Source organism: Scyliorhinus canicula, chromosome 9 (assembly GCF_902713615.1).
Source record: "Scyliorhinus canicula chromosome 9, sScyCan1.1, whole genome shotgun sequence".
NCBI lineage: Eukaryota > Metazoa > Chordata > Chondrichthyes > Carcharhiniformes > Scyliorhinidae > Scyliorhinus > Scyliorhinus canicula.
Window position 1 is genome coordinate 103,930,671 of NC_052154.1, and position 15,988 is coordinate 103,946,658.

The 15,988-nt window shown below is 53.0% G+C and overlaps 1 protein-coding gene across 1 annotated transcript in view; it reads left to right on the forward strand.

The window, feature by feature from the left end:
* The first annotated feature begins 14,010 nt into the window (after positions 1 to 14,010).
* LOC119971586 (CD59 glycoprotein-like) overlaps positions 14,011 to 15,988 on the forward strand; it is an 85,888-nt gene continuing 83,910 nt past the window's right edge. Inside the window, exon 1 of the mRNA XM_038807356.1 lies at positions 14,011 to 14,098. The gene's annotated coding sequence lies outside the window, so the exon portion shown is untranslated. The remainder of the gene's footprint in view (positions 14,099 to 15,988) is intronic.

Sequence of the window (15,988 nt, forward strand, 5' to 3'; positions counted from 1 at the left end):
GTCTATGACCATCTGATTTTTCTCCCCGGTCTTAACCACCAGCACTTGTGCTCACCAGGGGCTGTACCGTCTGCTCCTGGTGGCGACAGGTTTGCAATCCAGGGTGAGGTTTGCAAACAAGGATGGGGGATAGACCTTGAGGGACTTGAGGATGCAGACAGTAAGGGCCGCCGAATTTGAATGTTAAACTCTGGAGGTTGCACTGGAAATCTAACCCGAGGAGTGCCGCCGCGCAGAGGTGGGGAAGGACGAAGAGTTTATAGTTTTTAAACTTCCTCCCCTGGACCGTGCTTTCCGCTATGCAGCACCCTGTGATCTGGACCGAGTGCGAACCGGAGGCCAGAGCGATTCTTTGTTTTACCGGGTAAACGGGAAGTGCGCAGTGTCTTACCGTGGCAGGGTAGACAAAACTTTCCGTGCTCCCGGAGTTCAACAGGCAGCTCGTCTCGTGGCCGTTGAGGAAGATCTTCGTGGTCACCGTGGAAAGTGTGCGGGGCCGTGACTGATCCAACGTTACTGAGGTGTGTCGTGGCAGGAACTCTGAGTCGTCATCCGGCAGCGAGTGGTCACTTGCGGGGTCCTCACTGCCGATCCAAGATGGCGGCGCCCGTCGCCGCACGTGGTGGGGGGTGAACAAAATGGCGGCTCCCGAGGATCGCATGTGGAGTCGGGGGCCCAAAATGGCGGCTCCCGGGGATCGCATCTGGCGTCGGGGGCCCAAAATGGTGGCGCCCGGTGATCACTCGTGGCGGTGGGGGCAGAGAGGTCCACGGGCCGCGCGGGGCGCATGAGGAGCACGGGGGGTGACCCGCGATCGCTGCTTGGGACTGCAGCGACCGCCTTTGACTGGCAAACAGCCGCAAAATGGCCCAGGGGTTGACCAGAGGATGGGCTGTAGGGTCAGGGTGACCCCCCTCCATGGGACTGGGGTGTCCAGGCATAGGCTGCCATTGCCGTGGCCTGCAAGGCATCCACCTTCCTGTGCACCCCACTGACCGCCCACCATAGCCCCTGGTTGTACAGAGTGCCACCGACCACATGGGTGCCCAGTTCCACCCCAACTAACCAACCCCCCAGCTGGCTGCCACCTGCCAGCAGGGCAGCACACAGCCCACACAAGGGCAGCAGCCACAGTAGCCCCTGCAGGAGTGCGCCGAACGGGGGCTGTGGAACATACCGCGAGCATGGATAGTGCCAGCCACCGATGCAGCAGGCAGAAGGGACAGTGCTGGACACTGATGGGGCCAAGGCTGCAATGAGCAGGGTGCAAGAGGAATGGACGGTGTTTGGGTGGTGACGGAGGAGGAGAGGGGTGGTAATGTGGCGGCAGGGGCTGCAGTGCAGACTGGGGCCACTGTGTAGCCGGTGGACCTGGTCAGGCATGGGGTGGTACACACCATGCTATCATTTCACCGCCTGCAGACAATGGACTGCAGAATTCAACTAGGCATGGTGGCCTTCATCCTGGTCACCACAGCTCTGGGGGATGCACTGAGGCTGTACGAGCTAGAGCTGCTCGAGGAGGACACTGCAGTAGGGGAGCCTGCCCCAGAGGAACAGGAGGCAGCCTGTGAGGAGGGAGAGCCAGCCGCCTAACAGGCCAAGGAGGGGGAGAGTAAGGCAGGTGCTGCATGAGTCAGCAGCGTCCGTCATTCGAGGACCTGTTAGACCGGGCATCCCATCGAAGAATCCGGCTGAGCAGGGGGACAGTGCAACATATCTGTTGGATGAAATGAAAAAAAATTAAATGAAAATCGCTTATTGTCAAGAGTAGGCTTCAAATGAAGTTTACTGTGAAAAGCCCCTAGTCGCCACATTCCGGCGCCTGTTCGGGGAGGCTGGTACGGGAATTGAACCGTGCTGTTGGCCTGCCTTGGTCTGCTTTCAAAGCCAGCTCTTTAGCCCAGCGCTAATCCAGCCCCTGGGATCATGGAGCACATGGCACTGCGGGCCAATGGGGGAGGACACCTGCTCCCGGTGGCTGTCAAGATGACGGTAACCCTGAACTTTTACACCACGGGGTTCTTCCAGGCGGCAAGTGGGGACCTGTCCGAAATCTCACAGAGCTCAGTGCACAGGTGCATTTGCGCCGTCATGGAGGCCCAATGGTCGCCATAATATATCAAACTCGATGTGGACTGAGCCCACTAGGATGCCCAGGCAGCGGGCTTCGCCGTCATTGCCAAGATGCCGCAGGTTCAGGAGGTGATCAATGGGATGCATGTCCCTCTATGAGCACCAGCCCATGACAGGCCAATCTTCACAAACCAAAAGGGGTTCCACTCCATGAACATGCAGCTGGTGTGTGACCATGAGCTGCACATCATGCACATCTGCACCCGATACCCAGGCCGTGTGCACGACGACTTCATCCTGGCACATCAACAATTCCTGACCTATTCAAGGCCCACACCTGGCTGAGGGGTTGGTTCCTGGGCGACAGCTTATCTACTGAAGTCGTGGCTGATGACGCCCATCCAGAGGCCACAGATTGATGCAGAGACCCGCTACAATGATATTCATGCAGCGATCAGGGGCGTGACCAAGCGGTGATTCGGCATCCTGAAGATGCAGTTTCAGTGCCTGCTCTCAAGGGGACCCTCCAGTAGAGCACTAGGAGAGTCTCCCAATTCGTGCTGGCCTGCTGCGTCCTCCACAACATTGCACAGCAGAGGGGCGACATGCGGAGTGAGGTGAATGCAAGGCCTCGTTCGATGAGGAGGGGGCAAGGGAGGGGGAGGATGGGCAGGTCTCGGGCCTGGGCTGGCACAGGAGACCGCACATCATGTGCGCCTGGGACAATGTGCACGGGACGCTGTAATCATCTCCAGGTTCACCGACTAGAAGGTCTGGCCTGCGGCATGGATATCCATCCCACCCCCACACCCCCTCCCGGCCAGTCACCCCCTGCCATGAACACCTTCCCTGTGCAACCCCCACCTATACCCCCCCCCCCTTGCAACCCCCTCCGTGATTCCAGCCTGCCTCACGACGGACTGTGGGCCCTGGGTTGGCAGTAGCATCGGATCTGGCCCATGGGATGGAGGATGATGACATCCCACTCTAGGATGAGCTCTGGTGCTCCTCATCGTGTGAAGGTAGCACTTTACAGCGTCCACCTGAGTCATCCCTGCATACGAGCTGGTCATTCCATCACATGGTCCCATCTAATCCTTGGGGTGACGGTGGTGGGGATGTGGGGGGTGGGGAGAAGAAGAGAAATGGGGTGGGACAGGGACAACACAGTGATGCAGTGGTAATACAGTGACCCCCAAAACTCCTCCAACTGCACCTGCAGGCGCTGGATGGTTGCCAACACTCCTCATGTCATCTCTGGCTCTGCTGCTGCATCTCTACTATCAATGGGATGGCAGCTAGTCTCTAGGGTAGGCCCGCTCTCCGACCGTCCGCCCTCTCAGCGGTTCCTACCTCCACCTGCTGTACCGCGGCACATGTGTGGTACGCACCAGATCGTACCCCAGGAGCCTCTTCATTAAATTGCCCAACCCAAGTGAGTGTCTCTGGGAAGCTGTTGGAGACAGCTATGGCAGGAAGTCAGTGTCGTCCCGGACTGGTGTTACAGGGTGTCTCGGACTGTGGGTCAAGTACTCCCGTCCATGTTCGTGTCCTCCTCCTCCTCCTCCTCGCTGCTCTCCTCCTAAGGTTGGGGTTTTGGTTGAGGTGGGAGGCAGCAGAAGGGCCCGCCACATCACCAGGTAATCCTGCAAGTCACACGCCAAGACGCATGATTGAATCACAGGTTGGGTGGTGGGTGCTGGTGGAGGGGGCAGTGAGGGGACAGGTGTGGGGGCAGTGGACTGGATAGTGTAGGGGGATGTGGATGTGGTGAGGGTGTTGTTGGTGAGGATGGTGACACACATTCCAGGGGGTACTGCAACTCAGCGGGGTCTCACTTGTTCACCTGATGCCGACTTCTGCCTCGGTGACCGCCGTCTCCCCAGGCCCACCGATCAGGTCCAGTGTCCGCTGCTCATCTGCGGTAATGGGCCACAGGTCCAGCTGTCCCCCTCCGGTGTTCTCTCTCTCATGGCGGTTGTGCGCCGCCCTCGCCGAGGTGGTCGGGGGGGGGGGGGGGGGGGGCACACAAAAGGCACAGTGTTAGATAGTTGGGTGCATGCAGTACAGGGAGTGGGTGGCTGGTGGCTCTATGTGGCCACGGCAGCTGGCCATGGTGGTTGGTATGGGTGCTGGCAGATGGTGCAGGGTCGGGGTTCAGTCATCCCCCAAACTGGGGGAGGGGCGGTGCTACAGGTGTGTGGATCTGGAACTAGTGCCAGGACACAGTGATACCTACTCTCCCTGGCTGTCCCGAGGAGGCTGTGCTTTTTTTTAATGGCACTGCTGGCCGGTCATGGCGGTGTTGCCCATGGTGCTCATGGCTACTCCCACCGGCATCCAGGCGGCAAGTGGCAACTGCCTCTCCACCCGGGTATAGGGTCACCCGCCTCTTCTCCGTGGCGTCCAACAGTGTCCCAGTTTAGCATCGGTGAACCACAATGCCACTCTCCTTGCTGCCACCTTGTTGGCTGGGAGGAGTGGAGTGCATGTATCTGGATGCAGCTTGGCAGCCTCTCGAGTGACTACAGCGGCTCTGGCGAATCAGACCCCGTTTTTCATTGGATTCGATCATGTTCCACGTGGTACCGGTGCTAGCCCCTTAACGGTCGGTGGATTGGTCTCGGAACGGCACCAATTTTGTTGTCATAGAACACCATTGATTCAGCCCCGGCATCAACTTTTTTCAAAATATTGTTATTAAGCCATTTATATATACATTAAAAACAACCAAAACCAAAGCAAGAACAAACAGGAAATCTCATAACAGATAAATAATGCCCCCCCCCCCCACAACCGCCATTCACCTCCGCCCACCCTGCCTTCCCATTTTTTAAAAACCCCTGTACTACCACCCCCCCCCCCCTGCTGACATCTTAACTGCCCTTGAAGAAGTTGATAAATGGTTTCCATCTCTGGGCAAATCCATCCACTGACCCTCTTAAGGTGAATGTAATTTTTTTCCAGCCTAAGGAACTCTGCCAGGTCGTCAGCCACACCCCTGGCTTCGGCGACCCCGAGTCCCTCCACACCAACAAAATCCATCACTGGGCTACCAGGGAGGTAAAGGCCAAGACACCGGCCTCTCTCATCCACTCGACTCCCTGGTCATCCAACACTCTGAATAGTGCCAGTTCTGGACAGGGGCAACCTTCACCTTCAGCACTTAGGACATTATGTCTACGAACCTCTACCTCAGCCCCTTCAACTTCAGGCATGCCCAAAACATGTGGACATGGTTCGCGTGCCTCTCCGTGCACCTTCCTCACCTGTCCGACACCCCCTCAAAGAATCTGCTCATCCTGACCACCATCATATGCGCGTGATGGACTACTTTGAATTGAATAAGGCTACACCTAGCACCTGAGGAGGATGCATTCACTCTCCTCAAAGCATTCTCCCACAACTAAGCCTCCATTTCCTCACCAACTCCTCCTCCCACTTCCGTTCAATATCTCCATTCAGGGCTCCCTCCCAGACCATTAACGCCTTGTAAATCTCAGACACTCTACCCTCACCTACTCCTGCTTTCAATACCACCTTGTCCTGTAGTCCTGAGGCGATGGATCAAGAAACAACTTAAGTACCGGAACCCATTTCCGCAGGCAGCTCATACTCCTCTTCCAATTCCTCTAAACTTGAAAAACTGCAGCCCACAAACAGGTCCCCAAACCACTCAATCCCTGCCTGCCGCCACCCTCAAAACCCTGCATCCAAACTCGCCCCCCCCCCCCCCCCACGCTAATCTATGATCCCCTGCAAATCTATGATTCCCACAAATCGGTGTCCACACTGAGGCACCTTTCTACCTCAGATGCTGCTGCCATTGTCCCCACACCCTCAGGGCTGCCACCAGTACCGGGCTCATGGAGTACCTGGCCGGCGAGAATGGCAGAGGCGCTATCAACAGTGTCCCTGAGCTTGTGCTGTTACAAGAGGCTTCTTTAATCCGCTCCCACACCGACCCTTCCCCCATTACCCACTTCATAACCATGGCTATATTCGTTGCCCAGCCCGCCTCCCCCACATCTAAGCTGTTCATAATTCTCCCAATACCCCCTAGTGGATCCGATATACAAAGCAGCAGATTGTCCGCATACAGCGAGACCCTATGCTACCCCCCACCCCCCACCCCACCCCGTGCACTATCCCTTTCCAACTCCTTGACACTCTAAGCGCCATTACCAATGGCTATATCGCCAAAGCAAAAAGCAGCGGGGAGAGTGGGCATCCCTGTCTTGTCCCACGATGTAGTCCGAAATACCCCAAACTTACCCGATCCATCCTTACAATTGCTGCTGGCGCCTTATACAGTAACCGGACCCAGTCCATAAACCCCTGCCCGAACCCAAACCGTCTCAGCACTTCCCACAGATACCTCTATTCCACCGATCAAACGCCGTCTCTGGATCCGTTGGCATCATTATCACGTTTCATAAATGCCTAAGATTAGTCGACAGATGCCTCCCCTTTACAAACCCATTCTGATCCTCCCCTATCACCCCGGCACACAATCCTCAATTTGCGAGGCCAAGATCTTTGCCAACAGTTTTACATCCACAGTTAGCAGCGATATCGGGCAGCAAGACCCAAGCTGCTCCCGGTCCTTGTCCTTTTTCAAAATTAAGGATATCGAAGCCTGCAATAACTTAGGAGGAAGTTCCGCCTTCTCCCCTGCCTCGGTATATACTCTTACCAGTAGGAGCCCCAGATTCCCCGAAAATATCTTATAAAATGCTACCGGGAACCCATCCAGGCCCGGGGCCTTCCCTGCCTGCCTCACCCCATGCCTTCCATTACCTCCACCAATCCAATGGGGCCCCTACAGCCCCTCTACTAGGTATTTCTCCCACTTTGGGGAACTCCAACCCATCCAGGAATTGCTGCATCCCATCCCCTCCGGCCTGGGGTTCCGACTCATATTGCCCCTTATAGAATTCCTCGAAAACCCCATTCACTCCCACCGGGTACAGAACCACTCTTCCCCTCCCATCTTTCATCTTTCCGATCTCCCTCACCACCTCCTGCTTCCTAAGTTGGTGAGCCAGCATCCTACTCTCCTTCTCCATATACTCATACACTGGCCCTCCGCAACTGCCCCACTGCCTTCCCCGTCGACACCATCCCCAGCTCTATCTGGAGTTTCTGCCATTCCGTCATAACCCTGCATCCGGGACCTCCGAATACCTCCTATGTACCCGCAGGATCTCATCTACCAGTCTAGACATCTCTGCCCACTCCATCCTATCCCCTGTGCGCGCGGATTGATATAAACTCCCCCTGACCACTGCCTTAAGCACCTCCCATAGAATGGAGGCCAAAGCCTCGCCCGTGTCATTCAGCTCCACATATCCCTGAATGGCAGCCCTCACCCGCTTGTCTGCTAACAACCCCACATCTAATCTCCACTGCAGGCGCTGGGCAGCCCGCCCCGGGCCACTTGCAAGTCCACCCAATGTGGCACGTGGTCAAAGACCACAATGGCCGAATATCCCGAGTCGACCACCCCACCAACAGAGTCTTATCCACCACAAAGTAATCAATCCGTTAGTACACTCTGTGCACATGGGAGAAGTATGAAAATTCCTTCACCCTCAGCCTCCTAAACCTCCACGGGTCTACCCCTCAATGCGCTCCATGAATCCCTTTAGCTCCTTCGCCACCGCCAACACCCTCCATGACCACGGACTCAACCGGTCCATTCTCGACTCGACCATATTAAAGTACCCCCCCCATTATCAAACGGTGCAAGTCCAGGTCCGGGATCTTCCCCAACACCCACCTCATGAATTCAACATCATCCCAGTTTTGGACATAAACGTTCACCAAGACCACTGGCATCCCATCCAATTTCCCACTCTCCATCACGAACCCCTCCCCCCAATCTGCTACTATATTCCCCACCACAAACTGCTACCCATTTATTTATCAGTACCGCCACACCCCCACTTTCTCATTCATAATCCTGAATGGAAGTCCTACGCACTCTATCCTTAGCCTAGACTGGTCCCCGATCTTCAAATGCATTTCTTCTAAAAAGGCCACATCCGCCTTCAAGCTCCTCAGATGCACGAACGCATGCAAAGGTTTGACTGGCCCATTCATCCCCCTCACATTCCATGTGACCAACCTGGTTGGAGGGCACCGCACTCCCCTTCCCTGCCGATCAACCATACCCCCTCTTGGGCCAGCCCCCGGCCCTTGGCACACAGCACTCTAGGCCGCCATCACCTGCTGCCTTCTTACTGCGCCTTAACCACCTCACCTTTGTCAGCGCACCCCCCTCCACCCCCTCCCCTAAACAAAACAACAATCCCATCCCCATCTGACATTCTAACCACCGCTCAACCCCACTGCGCTCCCATTAGCTAGTCCGTACAGATAGCCTAGCAGCCCTCGCCCATGGCACCAAACATCATACCCCCGACTTGATTCCCTTCTCCCGTTCACACACTTTCATAGTGCAAACAACAGTAAAATAAGAAAAAGGTTGATTCACCCTCCAGCATCCCACCGATGAACCCCACAAAAAACAACCTCTCAAAGAAGAGAGGCTCTCCCCTGATCATCACCTAAAAAAGAAAAACAATAGAACAGAAAGGCAGAGAGAACCAACATCTCTTCAAACCTCCTCCAAAGTTCAGTGTCCTCCTCCTCCAGTTCATTGTCTCTCAAAAACTCCATTGCCTCCTCCGGTGTCCCAAAATAATGCTCACGGCCGTTGTAGGTCACACAAAGGCAGGCCGGGTACAGCATCCCGAACTTCATCCCATTCTTAAAGATGGCAGCCTTGACTCGTTTCAACCCAGCTCTCATCTTGGCCAGTTCCGCACCCAGGTCTTGGGATACCCGGAGTTCATTACCTTCCCAGATATATCTCCTTGTCTGCCTGACCCACCACAAATCTTCTCTTTATCTAGGAACCAATGGAGCCTCACCACCATCTCCCTCGGCCGCTCGTTTGCCTGCGGCTTCCCTATCAGTTGCCTATGCACCCGGTCAACCTCCAGGGCACCCAGTCAACCTCCAGGGGCTGGTTGAAGGCCCCCTCCCCCATCATCTGCTCTAGCATTTTGGCTATATATGAGCCTGCATACGCTCCTTCGATGTCCTCTGGCATCACAACAATTCTTACATTTTGTCTCCGGGATCGGTTCTCCAAATCTTCCACTTTCTCCTTAAGTCACTTCTGGGTCTCCCACAACATCCCTCGGCTGCCAACGAGGTAAGCTGCTCCTCATGCTCCCACAACCCCCTCCTCCACTTCCTGGATCACCTGAGTCTCCAGCCTCTGCTCTATCCGGTCGATCCCCGCTTTCAGCAGGTCTATCACCTTTGTCAGGTCCTCCTGAGCCTCCCTCCTCAGCTGGCTGAACGTCTCGTTCAGAAAGTCCACTAACTGCTCCGTCAACCATTGGGCTGGTAGGGCTGACCCCTTACTCTCCGCCATCTTTCCCTGAGTCACACAAAGAGTTTCTTGCTCTTGCAGCTCCTTCCTTCCGGACTCACTTCTGGTCCGCGGATCCATCCACCAACACCACCAATGGTGTATAACATTCCTCCACCGCCTCTAAACCTTTTTTCACCAAAACATCTGCCCAGCAACCGGGGAAACGACCAAAAAAAATGCCTCGAGCAGGAACTGCCAAATGCGTGACCAACCATTCACTCCATGGCAGCCACTGGAAGTCCTGGCATGGAGAATTCCATCTACAGTGTCTGAAGAAAACAATTGAGTTGATAATAAAGAGGAATACAACTCGAAGGAGCACAAAAAATAAATCAAATGGAGATAACCAAGTCCCAGGAACACAGAGTAATAATACTATTCCTCCAACTGTGACAGACAGAGATGTGAAAGAACTGAGAAGCCGTAAGACTGTCTCTGAATTTATGGTCCGAGACTTGAGCTGGGGGAGAAGGAATAACAAGTAAAGATTGTATTGCAAATAGTTGTACTCCATTTGAAGGGAGGAAATTTTTATTTTGAGAAGAAGGATGTTGCATGATGTTGTATATGCCTGCATCCCATTGTGGTATAAAGGTGCTCACCCATGATTTGGGACTATGGCCCCACGCCGTCGTAAAGACTGTGGCCTTTCACGCCAGAAAAACTGGCAAGAAAGGGCCACATGTTCCTAGCCCTGCAGGGGGCTATCAGGGACCTGATGTGTTGGGTACTCTGGATCTGTGGATACTGTGTTTACCTTAGCAGTAACATAGACAGGCTACCAACACTTGTAATAGTCCAACTCTATTTTATTTAACTAAGAGCTGTTAAACATACTTGCACTGTGGGTCGACACTATGTTGGATTGACTGAAGACCTATGCCTAACCTGACCAGCCTATACTGCTAGCACATGGTGGATGTTTGTGCTACTGACTGCGAGCTCTGTCTGTCCCAGAGGCTGCATCCCGAATGAGCGGGGAAACTAGTGCCTTCTGGCTTTATAGTGACCGTGCCGTAATTGGTGATTGGCTGCTGTGTTGTTTGTGTTGATTGGTCTTGCAGTGTGTCAGTCAGTGTGTGTCTCTGCACCATTATATACTGATGTGTATATTATGACATCCCCCTTTTAAAATAAAATGTGTGTTCGTGGCAATAAATAATGTATGATGTGAATGTTCCTAACTACATGTGGCATGTGAGCATATTTACAGATTATGTACAGAAACTCTAAGATATTTACATTGGAAGGTGTCTAGTGCAGATGGACAGTATGTAACAGAAAAATGACTAGAACAACAGTATGTACAAACCAATGAGTTAATAAACAGGGTAACAAAACAATCAGTTCATGAGTTCAGAGAGTCCATGAATTCAGGCAGTTCATAAATTTAGTCTCTGAGGTGGGCGACGAAGTCTGGTTGACCGCCTCAAGGGTGGGTCATGGGCCGCCTGTTCAGGAATGGGCGGGACTGTGTCAGACTCAGAGGGTGGCAGCGCGAAAGGGAGATCCGCAAAGTCCGTAATGGGTTTGTCGTGATGGCGAGGCAGGACATGATGATCTGGTGGCGAGCGAGGAAGGAGTCGTAGTGCCTGCCTATTTTGGCGCAGAAGAGAGACGTCTGGTAGACGAACCAAAAATGACCTGGGGGCCACTTGTCTGAGCACCACAGCGGTGGCGGACCAGCCACCATTTGGAAGTTGGACACGGACGTCGTCATTAGGAGCCAGATCAGGGAGATCCGTGGCACGGGCGTCGTAGGCCGATTTGTGTTGGGCCCGAGACAGCTGCATCCGGCGAAGGACCGGAACGTTGTCCAAGTCCGGGACATGCATGGCCGGCACCATTGCCCACAGCGTGTGATTCATCAATAATTGAGCCGGTGACAGGCCAGTGGACAATGGAGCAGATCTGTAAGCAAGCAGGGCAAGGTAAAAATCGGATCCTGCATCGGCCGCATTGCATAGGAGTCATTTTACGATGTGTACCCCCCTCTCAGCTTTGCCATTGGATTGGGGGTAATGGGGACTGGACGTGACATGTGTGAAGTTGTGTCATTTGGCAAAATTGGACATGACCATGAGCGGGATGCCATGGCGAGCAAAGGTTTCCTTACACGCACGGACGCACGGATGACCGCAGTTGAGGTGAGGTCGTGCAGCCTAACTACCTCCGGGTTGTTTGAGAAATAGTCCACAATGGGGACGTAGTCCCGGCCAAGTGCATGGAACAGGTCGATGCCCACTTTGGTCCAGGGGGATGTGACCAATTCATGGGGTGGCAAGGTTTCCCTTGGCTGAGCAGGCTGGAATCGCTGGCATGTAGGGCAGTTGAGCACGGCGTTAGCTATGTCCTTGTTGATTCCAGGCCAGTACACTGCCTCACGGGCCTGTCGGCGGCATTTATCCACTCCCAGGTGGCGCTCATGGAACTGCTCAAGGACGAGGTTGCGCATGCTATGCGGGATGACAATCCTGTCCAACTTGAGTAGAATTCCATTTACCACCGCCAGGTCATCTTTAACATTATAGAATTGAGGGCATTAGCCATTGAGCCACCCGCCCGTTAGATGGCGCATGACATGTTGGAGCAGGGGATCGTTGGCCGTCTCACGATGAATCTGGATGAGTCATTCATCCGTGGCGGGCAGATTGGATGCGGCGAATGCCACATGAGCGTTAATCTGGCACATGAAGCCCGCCGGGTCGCAGGGTGTGGTGACAGACTGGGAGAGGGCGTCAGCGATGACGAGTTCCTTGCCCGGGGTGTAGAAGAGTTTGAAGTCGTAACGCCTGAGTTTAAGGAGAATGCGCTGCAGGTGTGGCGTGATGTCGTTAAGGTCTTTTTGAATGATATTGACCAGTGGTCTGTGGTCTGTCTCGACTGTGAACTTTGGGAGTCCATAGACATAGTCATGGAATTTGACAACTCCGGTAAGAAGGCCCAGGCACTCTTTTTCAATTTGCGCATAGTGCTGTTCGGTGGGCATCATTGCACGTGATGCATATGCGACAGGAGCCCATGATGAGGCATCATCACGTTGAAGGAACACTGCTCCAATGCCGGATTGACTGGCATCCGTGGAAATCTTTGATGCTGTGGCCGGATCAAAAAGTGCCAACACCGGGGCCTTGGACAGCTTGGCCCTGAGTTCGCGCCATTCTTGTTCGTGGGCGGGGAGGCATTGGAACTCTGTCGTCTTCTTGACCAGGTTCCTGAGAGCCGTGGTGTGGGAGGCGAGGCTTGGGATGAATTTTCCCAGGAAATTGACCAGGCCCAGGAAACGGAGGACCGCCTTCTTGTCCTCCGGTGTCTTCATGGCCTTAACGGCAGATACCTTGTCAGCATCCGGCTGCACGCCAAACTGTGAGATGTGTTGTGTGTGTTGATTGGTCTTGCAGTGTGTCAGTCAGTGTGTGCCTCTGCACCATCATATACTGATGTGTATATAATGACAGTACCCAGCATACATCTAGCTTCTGCTGCAGATACGGGTCCCCACACTTCCTGGTCAGAGGCCACGCATGCACACACTGACGGCCTCCAGCGACCGCGCCGTGCTCCATGGCAGACTCAGACCGCGGAGCCGGACACTAAAAATAGAGCCCCCGATCGGCCGCGCCCCCGACCCTGATCGCCCGCCCGACCATTGCCCGGCCGTGAATAAGGCCCTCCCCGCCCTCCGATCGGCCCGCCCCCGACCAAGGTGACCACGGACTGAGTCCGCAGCTGCCACGCTTGTTTCCCGACTGGCTGGACCATGAGTGGTCCACGCTGTCGGGATTTCGGCCGGTCGGGGGCGGAGAATGGCGGAGCGGACCTCCAGCAATGGCCCCAGGTAGGTACCGCAGAATCGAGAAACCCGCGCCATCCTGATTCCATGCAGGGAAATGGATTCTCCATTCCGGCACCGACCGCGACTTCACTGTCGGGGTGCGGAGAATCAAGCCCATGGTATTACATCCAAGGACAACATTCTAGAAGCAACTGGTGGTAGTTTGAGACAGTTAGTGACAGTCAGAATCAGATCCATGCATGGTGAGCAGAACCATGCATGCCAGTAACCTGGGATTTGTAAATAGTTAAAGACAAACAATAAAAGCCTCAAGTTTAAACTTATAAATATCAAGATCTCATTGAGACATAAAATGAACCCATAACACAACAGAATATTCCAGCAATTCACTTTCTCCTCACATAGCAAAACACAGGAAAGATCCCTAAAAGTAGTATTCAAAGGGATCATCAATTAATGATGCACCAGTTGGCGGCTGATGTTTTTTGATTGTTGCTATACTACAAGTATTTCCAAGTTGCTAAAGTCTACAGGGAGGAGCGGTAGGTTAGGTCCTGAAGTGTAATAGCACTCTCTTGTGGCCATTTGTGTATATATGTATATATAGTCAAACTGGAATAAACTCATTTTACAGTTGGGTTCTTTAAACTCCAAGTGCTGCACACTGTCTCTTTTCTGCCCTGCAAAGGTATGATCATCTGGCAACAAGGTGGCATTGATTCTAGAGCTGAACAAATTTGAGTTGGAGAATCTTCGAACAAACCAATAAAGGAATTGTGAGTTATTTTGCTGATAAATTATTTTCAAAATTCAGTCTCAGTGAAAGGTTGTTTCTCCATATGGGTGGACTGACCTTTGAAGATGGGCAACAGAGAGTACAACTGTGACTAACAGTCTTTCCGGTATGTGGGGTGGTTAGTGATCTATTTCACCATGAATAATATCCTTGATGTTCCTGATAATCTAGACGTTAATCAGGAAGTAGGGGATAGGGAAAGGGTTATTTAGAACTGAATAAAGCCCAGAGGTGTGTAAACCACTCAATAATTTGTTTGCCCCAGGAGGAGCAAAAGACATGCTACAATTGGGGATCTTTTGTAAATTTGAGTAGCTCTATGGTCCTCAACTATTGGAGATTGCAGAAGGCTTTGGAAAAAGGAATCACTTACCTAGTGAGGACATTTATCGTGGCCTTGAAAAACTGTCCATTCGTTAACACTGCTGCCTTACAGTGCCAGGGTTCATTCCAACCTGGGTCACTGTCTGTGTGGAGTTTGCATATTCTCCCTGTGTCTGCATGGGTTTGCTCCGGGTGCTCCTGTTTCCTCCCACAGTCCAAAGATGTGCAGGTTAGGTGGATTGGCCATGGTAAAATTTACCCTTCACGCCCAGGGAAGTACAGGTTAGGTGGGGTTACAGAGCAGGAGAATGGGCCTAGGTGGGGTGCTCTTTCAGAGTGTTGGTGCAAACTCAATAAGCTGAATGTAGAGATTCTTTGATTCTATTATAATTTTGGACAATTTTTTTAAAAATTCATTTACGGAATGTGGACGATGCTGGTTAGGCCAGCATTTATTGCCCATCCCTATGGCCCTTCAGAAGGTGGTGGTGAGTTGCCTTCTTGAACTGCTGCAGTCCTTGAAGTGTGGGTACACCCATTATGCTATTAGGGAGGGAGTTCCAGAATGTTGCCCCAGCAACAGTAAAGGAGCGATGATGTATTTCCAGTTGGGATGGTTAGGTGGATTGGCCATGGTAAAATTTACCCTTCACGCCCAGGGAAGTACAGGTTAGGTGGGGTTACAGAGCAGGAGAATGGGCCTAGGTGGGGTGCTCTTTCAGAGTGTTGGTGCAAACTCAATGAGCTGAATGTAGAGATTCTTTGATTCTATTATAATTTTGGACTTGGAGGGAAACCTACAGGGGATGGGATCCCAGGTATCTGCTGCTCCTGTCCTTCTTGATGGTAGTCATGGGCTTGGAAGGTATTATCTAAGGAACCTTGGTGAGTTATTGCAGTGCATCTTGTAGATGGTACACATGGTTGTCACTGTTCATTCGTGGTGGAGGTTTTGAATGTTTGTGGAAGGGGAGCAATCAAGCGGGCTGCTTTGTCTTGAATGGTGTTCAGCTTCTTGATTGTTGGAGCTGCACTCATCCAGGCAAGTAGAGAGTACTCCATTACACTCCTGACTTGTGCCTTGTAGATGGTGGTCAGGCTTTGGGGAGAATCAAGAGGTGAGTTATGCCATTAATGTCAAGGGCCGGTGGTTAGACCATCTCTTGCAGGAGATGGTCATTGCCTGGCACTTGTGTGGCGTGAATGTAACTTGCCCCTTGTCAGCCCAAGCCTGGATATTGTTCTGGTCTTGCTGCATTTGGACATGGACTTCTTCATTATCTGAAGGGTCGCAAATGTTGCTGAACATTGTGCAGTCATCCGCAAACATCTCCACTTCTGATCTTATGATGAAAGGGATATCATTCATGAAACAGCCGAAGGTGGTTGGGCCTAGGACACTACCTTGAGGAACTCTTGCAATGATGTCCTGGAGTTGAGATGATTGACCTCCAACCACAATAACCATCTTCCTCTGTGCCAGGTATGGCTCCAACCAGCGGAGAGTTTTCCCCCTGATTCCCATTGACTCCAGTTTAGCCAAGGC